Source organism: Papaver somniferum, chromosome 1, assembly GCF_003573695.1.
Source record: "Papaver somniferum cultivar HN1 chromosome 1, ASM357369v1, whole genome shotgun sequence".
Classification (NCBI taxonomy): domain Eukaryota; kingdom Viridiplantae; phylum Streptophyta; class Magnoliopsida; order Ranunculales; family Papaveraceae; genus Papaver; species Papaver somniferum.
The window spans coordinates 184,161,400-184,179,743 of record NC_039358.1 but is presented as its reverse complement, the minus strand read 5'-3'; the positions used below and the strand labels follow the sequence as shown (position 1 = coordinate 184,179,743).

Sequence of the window (18,344 nt, the reverse complement as noted above, 5' to 3'; positions counted from 1 at the left end):
GCTGATTCGATGGTGGAACCTTGGTTGGTTTAGGATTCATGGGCCGGGCCCAAAAGGAAATCCTTATGGAATTAGGTTTTGGAAATAAAATTAGGTATAAAAGGGAATTAATCCTTTTTTTTTTATTCTTCACGACCGACCACCATCATCACTCCTCCCTCTTCACGTCGCACAGAGAACAGAATTTTCCGCGAGTTGCCGCCGCCGTCCGATCACGTCCGCCAGTTTCCGGCCGGGCCGTCAGGTGAGTCGATTTTTTTTCAGAGTTTGCTGATTTCATGAGTTTTTCATGCTTTCACCATGTCAAAATTCTATACATGTGTATATGTTGATGTGAGTTTTGTAGAAAAACCCTTGTTTTATCAAACGTATGTTCGTTCGATCGTTAGTTTTGAAAACTAATAAAAATCCCTGATTTATGAGAGATTTTTTATATATGTGGACTTAGGTCCAGTGATAAAACTTAGTGTATGAGATTTCATGTGAACCAAGATTTTACCTTAATAGATGTGAGCTTTCACAAAACCGAAATAAACTCCATTTTAAAGGATAATGCTCATTCGAGGAAAATAGACATATATATTTTTATGTATGTAAATTTATGTCCAGTGATAAAACTTTATTTATGAGCTTTCATGAGAATTAGTATTTTATCACAATAGGTGTGAGCTTTCACAAAGCTAGCATAAACCTTCGTTTTTTAATAAAACGCTAATACGAACGAAAATAGATTTTTTAATATATATGTAGCCGTGACATATTTTATGTGAAACATGATGACATATTTTATTCACATGGATTTGTTATTATTAGATAAATTCTGAAAATTTATATGAACAAATTGCATTAATTATTGATTTGTAAAATCTAGACATGGGTTTTGAGTAACCTTCAAACTAGACAACTTATTTATGATGAAGTCTCGTCTTATTGTAAATTTCATAGTTCAGTGTGTGAATGTTCACGTTATGAAAATTATGTATATGATTTTATGAGAAAATCAATTTTGAAGATTAATAAAGTTTTATTCGTTACTGCAGGTTTCAAGGAACGAACTAATTTCGTGTGTTAACTCTTGTATTGCAATCACTATTGTTAGTGAAATTGAAAGAGGTAAGAGTTCAAGATTTACCATTTGTAGACACCGGCGTTTTAATTTGCATGATTCCATCATCTTATTGAATTCGCGGATGACTGAAACATTGTGTGGATTTCACAGCAGCTTTGCGAGGATGTCTGATTCTCCAGCCAATGATGCTTCCAGAGATGAAAGGTGTGAAGATGATGATATCTCCATAGAGGAAACATGCACGGATGAGACTTCCGTTGGTGAGGAAGACGAAACACCTGGAGTCAAGAATGTCTCAAACATAGATGACACATTCTTTGAAGTTCCGGAGCCTGAAAATCGTCTCAAGTCCCCGGTATATCGCCTTCTGATCAATCCCAGGACGGTCACTCAAAATAAATTGGTGACTCCTCGTGCTGCTATTCGGTTCTGTCTTGAACGAGGATTATTCCAGGCTTCAATGATTGAATTCAAGCTTTCTCGACGCCCCTTAGAGAAGTTCTCGTGATGGTCTAGACACATGCTAGGATTTCCTCGTGTTAGAGCTATGCTGGATAGGGCACAAATTACCAGGGTCGTTCAAACATCTGGAGATTTTCATATCTTTCATGACGCATGAGGTATTGTAGCTCTTCTTGCTCGCTGGTGCATCCCAACTCACTCGTTTATATGCAGCTGGGGAGAGTTCACTATTACCTTGGAAGATGTAGTTGCTTTATTGCATCTTCCAATTACAGGTAACTTTCCTGAAGAACTTTGGACAGCGGAAGAGAATGCAGTTTCCAAAACTTTAACAGCTGAGATGGAGAGAATCAACAAGGTTTTTGGTAAAGGTTGTTACGCTCATTGGTTGACACATTGGTGGCCACAAGAAGTCCCTCTTGATGAACCCGACGGTATGTTGTCTATTGTTGCTTTCTTGTGCTTATGGCTGTCTAGGGATGTGTTTGAAAATGATGGTACCTTGTTGAAGTCGTTTGTAATTCCTTTCGCTATTAAGCTGGATCAAGGTGAACAACTTCCGCTAGGTAGCTTATTCTTGGGCTCTTTATATTCTAACCTGGACTCTTTCGTCGTAGACTCCAGTGTTTCGAACGGCTTCATGAAGACTGGATGCTACGCCAACACGATGTTTCTCCAAGCTCTGATGTGGGAGCGTTTTGGAAACTATGCACCCATTCCCCGTAGTGTCTTACAAAGTCTGAACTCTGCTGATGCTCGACGTATCTTCAATGAGAAAGAAAACGTTAGGATTATGCGCTGGTCTACAAAGCAAATTCAGTCCAAGACACGCTTCATTGACGTATTAGATGACGAGTCTGAGTTCAACTTCTGTCCTTGGGTGGTGGTTCCTCCTCACGTTTCTCAATTGACGACTTTCAATGCTGGAGAAAGTAAGTATTTGAAATCTGGTGCTGATTTGAGCGATGGAGAAAGATCTTTCATGCTGAGTTGCACTCCCGGTCATCTAATATCAACAACATATGGAGATTTTTCGGTGGAGGAGTATAACATTGACAGAGCCGCCCGTCAGATGGGTATGGACCAATGTGTTCCAACCTTCAGAAGGAGAAGACCATCAGTGGAACAACTTAAGACTTTCTTAGATCACACACATGATGAAGGGAGCTCTTATTGGTTCCCTTGTGCTGATCGAACTACGTATATGACTCCAGGCTACGTGGAGTTCTGGGATCAGCAGCTTGAGCGTCTTAATGATTATGTGACGTCCGTCCAACCTTTAGTGAAAGATCCTCCTTCTTCTGAAATGAGTGCCTCTCGTCCTAGACTAAGGAATATTTCTGGTGGTGACAAGCGAAAGACATCTCCAGGAGGTTCACCAGTATGTATTCTTTTGCATATTCCTCATACAACTCGTATAATCGTCTTTAATTATCACATCAATTTCTTTTGCAGGAGGGTCATGCTGGGAGACCTCGAATTGAAGTGAATTTCTCATAGGCGGAGGCAATTGCCCACGGTGGAGAAGGCAGGAGAAAGAATTGCAAGTTGTTGCCCAACACCATAAAGTCCCCAATCGCCTTTTTGGTGAGTTGTTGATATTTTTCCGCTGTGACTTCTTCCATCCGTATTATCAGGATCTCAAAACCAATATTTGTTATTTGGTCACAGGAATTTGCTCAGTCTAGTATTAACGGTCTTCGATTCTCTGCTACTGGGCAGACGACTTCTGATTTGAACGTTGAAGAAGAAGTCGCCGTGAGTAATTTCCTTTACCATCAGACATAAATGTTTCATGTGAAAATGCTAACTACTTGATAATATTTCTAGGAGGATTTCGTCATGGAGGTGGAAAGTGTTGATGTTCGATCTTCCTCTGAGAATATAGACGAAGGCACTTCCAAAGATTCGGAGCCAAATAGAAGTAATGAGCCCCTTGTCGTTAATACGGACAATCATAATTCCTTGAGTACTTCGGAGATCCCCAAAGTGAGAATATACCCTGCATCCTCTTCATAGAAGTATGAAAGTGCAGATTTGTGAATGAATGAATGAGAATCCATGTGTATATACGAAAAACTTGGTCGAACTTCGTCGTCAGAAAATTCAGAACCCAGTTTTTTACTAAAAACGCCGTAAAATCTTCATCTGGAGTCCGATTTTCATGATCTGCATATGCATATTCATGCCCGGAAAATTTCCAAGCTTAAATGTGAAGCTTTTTAAGTTTTGAGCACGTTTAGGGCCTGAAAAAGACGAAATAGTAAACTTCCAGGAGACTTTCAGAACTTTTTCAGATTGTATGTTGCCCGATATTTTGATCACACCTCCTAGATCGTTCGCCCAATTGCCATGAAATTTTTACATGTTGTAGAGGACCTCCATACGAAGAGAATGGTATATAACCCAACTCTAGACTCCACACCAATTGTTCCCATCTTGTCATTGAACACAGGGCAGTGTAAAATTTCTTCAGCTTAGTTTCTATGAAAATGTGTTTCATGACTTTGATGCTACTTGTACACATCTTAGATGTATGATAAGGAACTTAGATGATGTTATTTCACTTACTCTCTAAATTTTATGATTGTATTGTATTTATCCCCTTGAATCATTCTAATCCCATGTAATCTTCGCATTAGGTGCCTAACAACGAAGTTGGGAATCATGAATCCAGTAATGATGGTTTGGGAAATCTAGGAGTTGTTGATGACAATACTTCCATATTTGTGACTCAAGATGATGAAGTGCTGGTCGTTGATCCCGTGGAGGTAGAAGAAACTCCAATTGTGCCTCAGACGGTGGAACCCGAACCCGAAATAGCAGAAGCTACTTCCTCTGAAATCGTCTCTATGATTATCGATGCTGCTCCAGTAGCTGAGAACCAGATGATAGTGCACGAGGATCCTACTGCAGGGATTTCCTTTGATCCTCAATTTGGTGAGTTACTCCCATATCACCAACTTGTTGGAGGATTTAGCGTTCCCATCGGATATGCTGCTATGTACAAGGAACTGTGGGAAATGTATAGACACATTGTTGTTACTCAGGATCCAGGACGCAGTTATTTCTTGACGAGACAAGTAGAAGTCATCTTGTGTGTTATAAATGATATCCAGATTATAGCCAGAAATGCTGCTACCCAAGACGTACTCTTTGACTGGGAGTACAACTTGAAGAATGCTGAAGATCTTGGCTTCAATCTGAAGTGGCTCCGTCAAAGACTTGAAGCTATCAGGAAAGCAGTAAAGGGTGATGTTCCCTTCCCTACCAGTGATGACGTGTTGAAGAAGATGAATGAAGTTGCCGAACTAACCAGGAACCTGGAGGCGGAAAAGGCAGCCTTGAAAGTCTTGGAGGAGGCAGAAGAGCAGAAATCTTTATTTGATGGCTTTCTTTAGTTTCCTTTCCATAATATCAAGAACATTGAACTCTGTGAGAGATGTGAGATTTTATTTGGGTTTTGATTCTTTGATAGGTGTCGAGTCTGTGACTGAGAATTTTCTTTGATTTTGGATTTGATAGAGATTTTCTTTAAGTAAAGTGAATTGAATTTCTGAATAAATTTTTGAATTCAAATACTGATTGCAAGTATTGGAAACGTTTTGGAGGGATGAAAATACAATGAAAGAAAATCCTAAATGCCAAATCCAGACGTCATGAGTGCTCAAACGCCCAGTACCTCAAATTCCTAATAATTTCATATAAACGCCTTAAGAAAATTCTCTTGAATTACTGGCAGGGTTCTACCATATGTGTTGATCAATTTGTAGTATCCTCCAGTTATGGACTTAGCAACCATAAATGGTCCTTCCCAATTGGAGCTCCTTGCAGAGTGGAGATCTCGTTTAGCCGCCTTGAAAACCAAATCCCCTTCCTTGAATTTGTTTGGTTTAGTAGTTCGCGCCTTGAATATATTTTGCTGATTCCATGGTTGTGGAACGTATGGACATTCATGTAGAGGAAAGTACCCAGCATACTGTCTGTCGTGCTTAGCCAGGTCCTCAACAATAAACCTCTTGATAGAATGACCGACTTGGAGAAGCTCTGAACCCAACCATTGGGTATAATATTGGTGAGGTGAAGTTATCCATTCATAACTTTTGGTAATTGCTAAATTATTTGTAGGGAGAAGTCCTTGAATCAAAGTATCGTATTTGAACATTGGTAATATTAGAGCATGAAAAGGAATAAGACTTGCCTGAGCTCGAAACCTCTTGACAAAGGTATGTGGATTTTCCCCAGGTTCTTGCGTAAGTCTCATCAAGGTTTTTACTTCCTCCAGATGCTCAAACGGTGGGGCGTCCTCTACTTCTTCTTCTGACTTGGAGTCTTTGTCGGCGACAGAGTGTGTTGAAAGCTTTGAAGTTACCCTTCCAGCATGAATCCAAGTTCTTCCAAGGATCATGTCATATCCAGGATCTTCTCGAATTATGTAAAACTTGGTCTCAGTGCAGACCAAATTCTCCGTGACTTTGAGAATGATGAAGCCGTATGCATCTCTGGAGATTCCTTCGTGGTCTCTGATAGGTGTGGGAGCATGAGTAGCCTCTTGTCGAGTAATGCCAGCAGCTCTGAGATTTTTCAAAGGGATGATGTTGACGGTGGTTCCGACATCAACAAATGCTCTTTTGAATTCATTTCCTTTAATATGCACGGTGGTGAGAAGTCCCCAGTCATACATTTCTTTGTCGGTTTCTGATGGTTCAGGAGGTACTTCTGGAATCAGTAGGCGTTTCCCAGACACTATGTGGTTCAAAGATGTGAACATGTCTCCTCTTTGTGATTTTGATAGATAGAGCAATTCGCAAACATGCTCTATGAATGACTGAACTGCTTCCTTGACTGGTGCTTCAGAAATAGAGAAAGTCCTGACAGGAAGAGGATCTTTGTGTACTCCTTCGGATCCAAGGTTAAGTTCTCCTGACTCAACCTTTTTTCTGAATATGCGTTTCAAAACTTTGCAGCTACTTGTGGGGTGATTGAAGAACCTGTGGAATCGGCAATAACGAGGATTTTCCATGTCTTCCTCAGTTGGGTCTCTCCTGACGTATGGCAATTTGATTGCACCATCTTGGATCCAGGCGTCTAATAGTTCGAGCACTTCTCCAATGGGGAAAGTAAAATCAGGTGCATCATCAGGAGCATCTGTGCGTTGGCCAGGAGCCTATGTCTCTGGTTTGTCCTTCTTTTGCGTCTTTGGAGGAGTTGCAGGATGCTTGTTCGGGGATTCAGCCTTGCGCTTGGTCCCTTCTGCAACAGCGTTTGTAGAGGACTGCAGGTTGTACTGCTTGTTGATCAGGCGTCTGCTTCCTCGAGTGTCACGTGATTCCTCAGTATTTGTGGACTTTGCTCTTTCTAACAGAGCAGGTGCAGTGGTTGCTGATCTCTTCGCGGCTTCGTGAAGTTCTGAGAAAGTCTGGAATCGAAGATTCTCCAGTAGAGTTCTGTAGACTGGGAGCATGCCGTTGATACACAAATCTACCAGCTGCTGCTCTGGGACATTTGGGTCATGACAGTCCAGGGCCTGGACTCTGAATCTTTTTACGTAATCATTGGGATTATCACTGACCCTCTGGAACATTCTTCCAAGATTAGAGAGAGTGACTTGCTCTGACACGAAAAAGTACTTCCTGTAGAAGGCGTTGATCATTTCTCCCCAATTGTTGATAGTCCCCGGTGCGATGTTGTTGTACCAGGTGTATGCTCTGCCTTTCAAGGATTTTTAAAACTCTTTGAGACGAACAACATGGTTATGTTCATGCTCTCCCAAGGCTTCGAGAAAAAGAGAGACATGTTCTCGAGCATTGCCAGTTCCGTCATACAGAGTGAAAGTTGGAGAAATGTAACCTTTTGGAAGGGGAATCCTCTGCGTCGCGGAAGGATAAGGAGGTTGGTGACGATGGACATGTGATGTATTGTTTTTTCCACGATTCTCCAAAAGGCGCTCCACGTCTTCCCGAGTAATGAAATTTGATGGTTCATTTGCTGATGAATCTGCAGCTTTGCCAGTTTCATCATCATCCACTGTATGGATTGGGATTACTTCAGGATCAACAACATCTGAGGATTTCTCCTTCTCTTTTCCCTTTTCCCTTTTCTTGAGTCGTCTCTGTCATCTTATCAGTAAGAGTTTTGAGATAATCACACAGCTCCTTCTGTGTATCAGCCATGTCCGTCTGATTCTTTGCGAGAGTCTCCTGCACTTTGATAAGATCAGGCAATGGTAGGTGGTGGATTTCCTCTGACTTCTTCAGGGTGTCGACCGAACAGGGGACGACCTTCAGCGTGAGGAGGAGTAATGTCACCACCGTCAGTGTTGGAGGCCGGAATCGTTTCCGGGATATTCTGATTGTCATTGTTGTTGTTGCTAGTACTAGCGTCGTTTGTGTTGGAACCTGTAACTAACCCAGATCTAAGACCATCCATCTTGTGAAATCGTGAGATTGCAACCGAGAGATTAATCTCCTACTGTGGTCGCCAATCTATGAGTGGGGAAAAACGATTTGCTGGTTTTTACGGAATTGAAGAGTCGACCGTGTGGAGACTCCTTGAACCGAACGAAATGTTGAACCTCACACAGATGCACTGCAATAAGGGAGTGACTTAAGTTCGAGAGATCAATCTGTAAGACCCCGGCCTAAACCAAGAACAATGGTCGTTCCAGAGTCAATTCGGTCACAAGAGAGGATGGGTTGATCTGTAGGAGGGAAGCTGAGAAATACGTGAGATCAATGGTGATCTGAGATTGTAGGTGTGTTGTAAATTCAGCGTGAAAATACTCTGAATGATTGAATTTTTCTCAATTGAGAGTAATTTCTGTGAGTTTGTGTACACGAAAGATTGTATGTATGAACTTTGATGAGAAATTGCTCGTCTTGGCGAATGTTGTTCGAGTGTTCGAAAACTTCTGTCTTATCAATCAGGATTCAGGGACATTTTATAATGCTGGAGTTGAAAACACCATGATCCCATGAAGTGTGACAGTTGCTGGAATCAGAGAGTGGGGAAGTGAGAAATCATGTTAAACTAATTACTCATCGTGCGGAGGACTTGGTTAACTTTCCACCCACTACTTTGCTGACTCTTCCAACTGATTGCACGACTTGCTTACATTCTCATCGTGGTTGAACACACGTGTTGTAGACCGCCAGACCAAAACCCTAGTTAATATCCCCCCATGTGACACGATTGAAATCTCATGGAGTCAGTTGCTGACTTTGTGGGACGATGAGTCCATGTATTGCTGAGTTGAACATGATTAGAAAATATTTTGAATCTCATGAATTAAATGTATGTCTGCTGAGACGGTATCATTATAACCTAAGACGAGCAAAACTGTGTTGCTAAATTGTTGAATATTGATAGTTGAACCAATATTCTTTGGTTTGAGCAAATATTGCCGATTCGAGGGAATATTGCTAATTGAGCAAATATTGCTAGTTTGAACAAATATTGTTCTTTTGATGAATTGTTGGTAGCTGGACCAAATAAAATATTAATTTAAGTTATTGACTGCTGAGTCGAGCAAAATAAATACGAATGTTAATCATGGAATCAACATAAAATTATCAGAGTGTTCGAATCTGCTCAGAATCACGTTTCTGCAGAGTTCTGGATTCAAAACCCTAATTTTACCGAGATGATGATTTAATGCAAATCACATAGGACCGACTACATGGGATGACGGGTTCACCATATAACGCACAAATGCTCGAATGAGCAAAAATACCAAAGTCTCTTGAGGACCAGTTGATGAAAGAATGATTAAATGTTGATTTAATCATTTACTGAAATAATGCTCGTGTGAGCGACAAATTATAAAACCTGATGTAGAAAATATGAGGGACCGACAAAGAGGTCATGGGACCGGCTCTTGGTGGTCGTGGGATGATAGACACATTTTTGTGTCTAATTTGATCTCAATATTATATATTGTTGGCACTCGATTTTGTACTAATTTTGGTGTTTTATGTGTTTGTAGACATTTTCGGGAAATAAACATTTTTTGAAAATTCGGCTCGAAAAGTTGATTTTGGCACCCGGAGGACACGTGTTATTCGGACTCCCAATTCTGGATAAGGGGTATCCAAATTACTAAGGGGTACCCACCTGCTAATCGCACCCCATCGCTGATTAAGGGGCAACCTTTTTCTTCCTCGTGAAGAACAGTTTTGGCGGGAAAATTTATTTGAAAACCCGAAGTTTTGCAGAGAAGATTTTGACGAGTTTGAAGGAGATTAAATAGCTGGAATTAGCACAGAATATCCTATTTTGACTAAAAAGGAATGGTAATGCTGTTAGAATTGAAAAACTTGGGCCAATTTACGTGGAATGAAAGAGAACAGGAAACGGATAGTTGGTTGAGACATTCACGGGATTTCATGGGATTTTCTCGGTCTGGCTTGTGTAGTCAGTGTGAGTGAATCTTTTAGCAATGGGTTTTCACGTATTTGGAGGATGGTTGAATACTACAGAGACGTGATAAGCTAAAACAGGGAAGAAATATTCTCGACTTCACTCTGTTGAAGTTATTTTGTGCAGTTTAAGGAAGTAATATTCCCTGGATTTAATTCTAATAATTTAGAGAGATTTTGACAACCCAGAGATGCGTGGAAAAGTTAAAGAGAGAAAGAAATCTCTGTGATTTGGCAGAGGGAGTAAAGACGAGATATATTGTATTTAATCGAGTGGTTGAGGGTATTGGTGATGTATAAATAGGTTGTTGGTGTCACGGGAGAAGAAATGGAGAGTTAGGGGATATAATAGAGCACCACAGAGTCGAAAAATCAAGCTACAGAGAAATCTGCAGCAGCAGCAGAAAAATACCGAAGAACACGAAGAACGGACCAGTAAAGACAGTCGTTTTTCTACAGTGATAACGACTCACAGCCGAGGGTCGTACATCATAGGCAGACTTATTTTCTACAGTATCAGTGACACATACTGTGGGTCGTTCTGGTTTGTAACACATATAACTGTTACAAACCCGGTTTTCATTATATTTCTCCTTTTTCATCATTTGTAAACCATTTTTGAGCAATAATAATGAATTTCGAGCGTGTTTCTAACAACATGATGAGCTAAACCCTATCACTGGGACAACGGAGGAAGCAACTTTTCATGATTGTGGTAAATGAATTAATTCTTTTATTGACTTTTTCATAGATTTAATTGCTTTATGATTTCTGTTAATTATTTGTTATTTTTTTAGATGCCGCATGCTTAGTTCTAAATAATTTAGATGCGTCATGCTTTTAACTTACAAATAATATTTTACGAAATCTATTTTTGGCAAAGAACTAGAGTCACAACTTCTTTTGTTTGAGCTATATTGTCTAGATTTAATGACTGAACCATAACACTATGAAAAGTAGTGGAATCCCGCGTCTCAACGTCTCTTCATCTTGTGACAAATTGTGTATATATATTTTTCCTTATTTTCTTTATTAAGTCTTAAAACAAATTCTCAACAAATCTGAGTGAACGAATCATCTTACTACAACATCATTGAAAAATCCCATCATGGGACCAGTAGATGGTCGTTTGAGTGAACTTCCAATTGCTTGGAAAGAGTTCGAACCTAATATGAGCAACTGAGCAAATTAGGTTAAAATCATTAAAACATGCGGGACCAGCTGTTTGCAAGCCTCAGGGTCACCCTTGGTCGGTCAAGGGGATGCGCCCGTGTCACCATGATGTCCATGCTTCAGTCCTGAGAATTTTGATATTTTCTGGTGCACGTTTGAGCAACATTTGGAGAAAATATGAAAAATCCATGGTTTTGCTGAAACTGAGAAAAATACATGAGATAATGAAAATAATAAATAAACAAGGAATCACAAGGTGTGGGACCGGCCACGGCTAGGGCATGGCCGGCCGGCTGACACGCGGTCCCACGTGCTTTTCCCAGTCTTATGTGATTTTATGTATTTTTCCCTGATTTAAGGGAAATTCCATGAAATTGGAGAGTTTGGCGAAATTAGGGAACTTCCATGAGATGAGAGACATAAATTAAAATATAAAATAGGGAATGGGAGTGTGGGACCGGCAATGGCCGTGGCATGACCGGCCAATGGGCGCGGGTCCCAAGACACTCTTCCCAACTTTATGCAATTTTGATGATTTTAGATAATTTTCATAAAATCAAAGGGATTTGTTGAAAACCAAGATATTTTGTTGAAATCAGGGAGTTTACATGAAATCAGGTAACAGAACACCAAATAATAATAAAATAATGGGCATGTGGGACCGGCTAGGGCATGTCCGGCCGGGTAGAGCCCGATCCCACAAGTTTTCCTAATGTTTTAATATTTTCCATGATTTTAGAGAAAATGCATGAAATTAGGTAATTTTAGGGAAAATTCATAAAATCAAGGAATTTTCATAATTTGAGAAGGAATAATAAAATAATGGGACGTGAGGTGTGGGACCGGCCACGACCAAGGCATGACCGGACGGCCGGCGGTCCCGCGACACCTTTCCCTAATTTTATTATTTTTGATAAAATCATGTGATTTAGATAAAAATACATGAAATTAGGTAATTTTCATGATTTTAGGGAAAATTCATAAAATCAAGGAATTTTCATAATTTGAGATGGAATAATAAAATAATGGGACGTGAGGTGTGGGACCGGCCACGGCCAAGACATGGCCGGTTGGTGCCCGGTCCCGCGACACCTTTCCCTAATTTTTTTATTTTTGATAGAATCATGTGATTTAGATAATTTCTTTGAAACAAAGGAAATTTGCTCGAACAAGAGGATTTTCATGAGATCGTGAAGATAGTAAAAATATGATAAAATATAAAATTGGGCGCGGGACTAGTCACAGCATGACTGGCCGGCTAGTGAGCCTAGTCCCCTGGCGCTTTTGCTTAATATTTTATTATTATTATTTTTCCTTCCTATTTTGCATAGGTTCCTCGTTCGTTCGTATTTTTGAAATGCTCGTTCGTGCATTCAAAATGCTGGTCTGTGCATTATCTGCTAATTAAACTTGCACCATTTTTGTCTGGGCTTATTCGATGCTCAGATGCCTGTTTCGTTGAATATTTATTACTAACCTGTGGAATTCTGCTGGGAAGAACCACAGATTGAAGTAACGAAATATAACGAGGAATCGTAGAATATTGCTGGATATTCAGGCGATTAATTGGCAACTCGTAGAATATTGCTGGATATTCAGGCGGTGGCTCGTAGAATATTGCTGGATATTCAGACGATTTAAGATAATTCATTGTTGTCTCTATACTAGAAGGGCATCCTGTCTAGGAGCATTAATTATCTGAGGGTTGAGCAATATGAACTTGCTGGAGTGTCATATTCCTCCTGCATAGTCTGGGAAAACCTGGTTACATCCCGAAGACGTTGTCGCTCTATACTAGCAGACATGCTGTTTAGGAGCCGCCCAATCTTTCGATTCTATACAATATGAGATGTGTCATGGCCTCAGCTGAGAGACTACACATCTTCATCTTCCGTGAGAGACTTTATCCATCAGAGGTGGCATGAGCTTTCATGCATAGAGACATGAGTCTCGATACTCATCCGATTTCCGGATCCGGAGTAATTACTGAAATTGCTCAGTATTCATGAGATGTGCCGTGGCTTCAGCTGGGAGACTACACATATACATGTACTCTGAGAGACGGCCTTCTCAGTCAGAGATTTTATGGCATGAGCTTTCATGATTTGATGAGAAACATGAGCCTCAATACTCATCCGGTTACCGAATCTGGAGTATAGTTTTACAATTCTACCCTTTGTCGAAAATCCACCATCTACAGCAATATTCACCCAAAAAATATTTACAGGAATACTTACTTTACCATCTGGAAGGGGATGGTTGAATACTGGTCAAGCTCCTGGTGCAACCCCAGAGGTCCACACACCACTTCCAACAACCTTTTTCTTAGCTCCACTCCTTTCTGGTGCATCCCTCCTCCTTGGCACAGAATAGTTTCCCCTAGGAGGAGGCATAGGCACTACTAAATCCTTAGGAATCTCATTATAATCAGTTATCTCCCCTGGTCCGAAGATTGCAATATCATAAGCATCCTCTGCCAACTGTCGCATCACGAGTGCCAGCATGAAGATATTGGGGAAGACTACCACATCATTGGGGAGGCCATGAGTGTCATTCTCCCGAATCTTAGCTTTGCATGCAACTGGAACTGGTGCAGAATAGAACCCCTGTCTAGCACCACCACAAACCGCCTGTTGCTCCCCTACAAGAACCACACCTTCATTAATCACAAACTAGCCTTTGTCAGGATGAACGGCATACACCACCCACCCTTCATCAGCCCCTTGGAGTTGAGGAAGTTGAGGATCCAACACATAAGCACTTGCATTATCATGCATAACAACCCTATACTCTTTGACTTCTCCAACACCTCCAGTACCAACTTGCATGTTTGGCTTTGGTTCCTCACTGCTGCTACTTCTTATCTCTACTACCTGTCAAATTGGAGAAATGGGGGAATCCCAATCAATAACACCATCACAGTTACTAATAAAGCCAATTACAACTATGAAATTCACTTTCAACACCTTGAACCCAACAATTCTTCCATGATTATCAAAAATCAATACCTGGTTTTCTTGCATATTCATCTTAGCCTTCTTTTCCTTTGGTCTACCCATGGATTCCTGATTTGTAGACATGGCTGGGCTATCATTCAGATTTAGATATGCATTATAACCTCGCTTAGACATAGCTTCAACAATTGGAACACTGAAGGGATTTTGTGGAGATGGAATGTGAAGTTACAGAGTTACAGAATTGGAAATTAAAACTGATTTCTTCCAAAAAGGCCTTATGGACGAGAAGACCAACAGTTAACACATCTCACCCATCCTTTTTCAATCATCGAGATCAATTAGTTGAGATATCGTGGAGGCACATGCCTACTAAGTGCATGCAAAGACCTATTGAACGCCACCCCAACTTATTGGTCGTTAAGAGGCGGCAACAAACACTTGGCAGCTATTTGGCAAGCGGACTCTCTAAGCGGGCTACCCGTGACCCGAAGTCGAAACCGAGTACCGCACCGCAACTTCCCTCAACTATTTTCGTCAGAGACGGGCTTGAAGTGGCAAGTGGAAGCCCAATTACCTTAAAACTTCTAGAAGAAGATGTTGTCATCCTTCTGAACAAGCCCATCCTTCTGAAAAAATTAATAAAAAGCTTTCGAACGCAATATTCGAACGCATGACCTCAAAGAAGTTAGGTAACGTATCAATCCACCAAGTTGCCCATCTTTAGACGTGTCTATAGGGTGTTTTGAAAAAACTAAACTGGTTCAGCTACTCAACATTTTAATAAACACGCCAAATCAAAGTGTGGCATGTTATAATATGCATGGGATATGGTGGCTATCCACTTAGAACCATTAGTTACACCAAGCACCTTGCATAAGCACCTTGTATAAGCAACTTGTATAAGCTACTTAAGCAATTGTAAGCTACTTTGTTGGATGAGATTAACACCTAAAGCTAGTGGGTGTTGAATTGCATGGTTTGCAAGCTAGGGGTGTTATTGCTACATAACATCCTACATGTAGTGTGACATGTAATGCTAGGTGGTGTATATAAGCTAACGCCTTAAGACTTGTATAAATAGCTCCCTTAGGATATTGTATTTTGTATCCCAATTTCTTAAGTGAATAAGAAATTCTCCCTTCTCCCTTATTACTTCTCTTAATATCCATTTTGAGTTTAGTGGTTAATTAGTATTTGCTTTAATTATTGTTAATATTACTTTGAAAACGTAATATGGCCAAAATTTTCTTTTTTTGGACACGCTATTATATGAAGGACTGTTCTAGCAGGAAGAGCATTTTTAGCAGGTTGCAATGAAGCCTCCCAACTGGTGCTGCCATCTCCTAGTATGCATAAAACATAAAAAGTTAATTAGACCCCAAAGATAAACATCAAAGTTTGGCGACCCACCAGATACTCCCTTAATGGCAGTTCCAAAGCGGGTAAAAGTCTTAATGGGAATTAGGTGTTGAAAATAGGTCTTGATATGGTAATGATGGTTATTAGAGTGAAGGGGACATGGATGGCTTTGAATGGGCGTAGTTAACAAAGTGACATGACGGCTAACTAAGCGCCATAAATGGAATTGAATTGGCACAATGGGGTATTGAGGGGTTAATTAGCAGAGAGATTACCATTTTCAGAGAGATCTTTAACAGAAGAGGAAAGGTTTAGGTTTAGCAAACTAAATTGAGAGTATGGCTGATCCTTCCCAGAATTCAACCAATTCCATCGGAAATCTTCCAAATGCACCACCAGTAACACCTTAATTTGCACAATCCAAGTCAATTCTCCCTTCTTTGAGCATAGAGGAATTGCAGCAGTTAAGAGAAGATGCATAGTCTGAAATTGATCATCGGATTCAAGAGCAAACTCGTCAGAGAGAGGCAGAAGAGGTTGTTCAGGAGCGGAAGAAAAGGAGATTTGAGGCTCTCTATAATGCATGGCTACCCAAGTTCTTAGAATGGCAAGAACGGAAGGATGAGGAAAAGGATGAGAAGCAGGCCAAGACCCCAAAGTTTGGAAGTTCAACAGAAAGTGATTCCGAGGCCTCATAAGGGTATGAGTATGAAGTGGAGGAAGTGGATACCAGTGACCTAGATTCGGATGCTGCGGAGGACAAGCAAAGGATGAATTCTTATCATGATGAGAAGGCGAGAAGACGATTTGAATATGAACTTTCCAATCCCAAGATTTTTGCTCGCACCATGAGTGAGGGTGAACCTGTTGCAGTGAAGGTGAGCTGTCGAATCGCTGATCTTGATGATGAGTCAAGTGAGGAAGAAATGGAAGAAGGGGATGAGGATAGTGATGATGAATCATCATCCAGTGGGACTTCTCCTGCACCATCTGATAGCGAGGACTATGGTGAAGAGGGTCTGGATACTGATGAGGATGAACGGTGGTAAGATCATCAGAGTTACCAGGAAAGGCTAGATTTTTAGGCATTGCATAAATCCTGAAAACGATCAACAAGTTTTTTGCAAAACAGCTTTTCTGGTAATTTTCCTTCCTTCTACTCTTCCTGATGTTGGTGCGAAAGATGACAAGTTTCTTTGTATTTTGAAAGTTGATGCGGACGGTTTTGGATTTCCTTTTATTTTGATTTTGTGGGAAAGTAGTAAGATACAGGGAATTTTCTTATGTTTGTATTGTAAAGTTGAAAGGGGTAGTCGTTGTTTCAAGTTTGTAGTAATGGTTTGTAATGAAAGGGGTTTGGGTTATGGCCTTTTGGTGAAGGTATTTTGAGAATATGTAATAGTAGTTGTAATGGTAGTTTAAAGCTTTGATCTTTTGAGGGTTTGATAGTTGTGTGAACTTGTGGTGATGATGCGGAAATTGAAAAAACTTGATATAATGCTCAATGAGCTGATAAATGTTAAAGGAATATTTGTAGTATTGGACTTGTTTTTGTTATTGTCTTCTTGTTTTTGTAAATGTACAAACAAGCAATGTTCTTGGTGAATGATTCTAAAATTCCAATGATTGTTAAGTAGAGATGGGTACGAATGATTGAATTAATGAATCAATAGGGTATATAAAATGTTGTTTAAGATGGTGGATATTACTCCAGTTTATAAAATGTTGTTGGAGTAAGATTAATTAAAAGATTTTACGCCCAATTCCAAAAAAAAATCTATGTGCAAGCCTAGTACTATTACTACTAATCCTAGCATGACAGAATATTAATTCAATAATCAGTATAGCCAAATCCAAACTCATCCAACATTGCTAAAACCCATCTGCATACAAAACCCCACCATGATTTAAGAATCAATTTTTTTCCAACAATCCACACATTCATTCTCTAGTTAACAGAAAAATCCAAACAACTACATTATATCACCTGGCTTGTCGCTTAGTCCTTGGAAATGGTTGCTCAGATGCAGTCGTTCGATAAGCAGGGACTGCTATTGGTGCTGGTGCTGGTGGTTTCCTTGCAGTTCTACCCTTAATGTCGTCCCGATAGTAATCATCCCTGGATGTCCTTTCCAGGTCAAGTTTATCTACCTTTGGAAATTTATACTCATTCCGACAAATAACTGTCGTACTGAATTCCTCGTCGACTTCATCACTAGCATATTTCCAGATTTGGGTAGGTGCACCTAACATAATAGACTTTCTTTTATTTTCCTGGTCTGGCACATAAAATACCTGCTTAGCTTGGGAGGCTACAACGAAAGGTTCATCCTGGAGTCCCAACTAATCAAGCTCAGCTAAAATGTAGCCAAGTTTGTCTTTTGAGACCCCTGCTTTGGTAACCCATTTACACCTGAAAAGTGGCACTTTCAGTGAATGATATGTCAGTACACATATCTCTTGTAAAACACCATATTAATCTGCCAGAATAAGGGTAATCCCCGCTTGTCTAATGTGCGTGTCAGTTGCCTCTACGTAAACCCCATTATTCTGGTTAACAGAACCATCATGAGATTTTGTGCGAAACAGGCATCCATTGATGTGATATGCTTCGTATGTCTCTACTTGTGCATTCGGTGGGATTGATAGCCACCTTAAGTCCTGATTGAAGTTTTCCCTAGAGTCTGCCCACTCACTGTCAACCTGAAATACATTATAAGGATTAGCCTCCGTCTCAACGCAAAAGTTACATAGCAAGAGTGACATTTTCTGCAAACTCTTACCACTTTTTGTAACCATTTGGCGAACTCTTCACGATGTTTTTGATATAGCTGTCTATCACTCATACCAAGATATTTATCCTTCAAAAAATTCTCGTGTCAGTGCAATGATTAATGTTATTATCTT

At 40.3% G+C, this 18,344-nt stretch overlaps 1 pseudogene; it reads right to left on the bottom strand.

Annotated features, from left to right (window-relative positions):
- The window catches only part of LOC113355534, a 29,030-nt pseudogene extending 15,664 nt beyond the window's left edge, over positions 1-13,366 (bottom strand).
- Between the last annotated feature and the right edge of the window lie 4,978 nt (positions 13,367-18,344).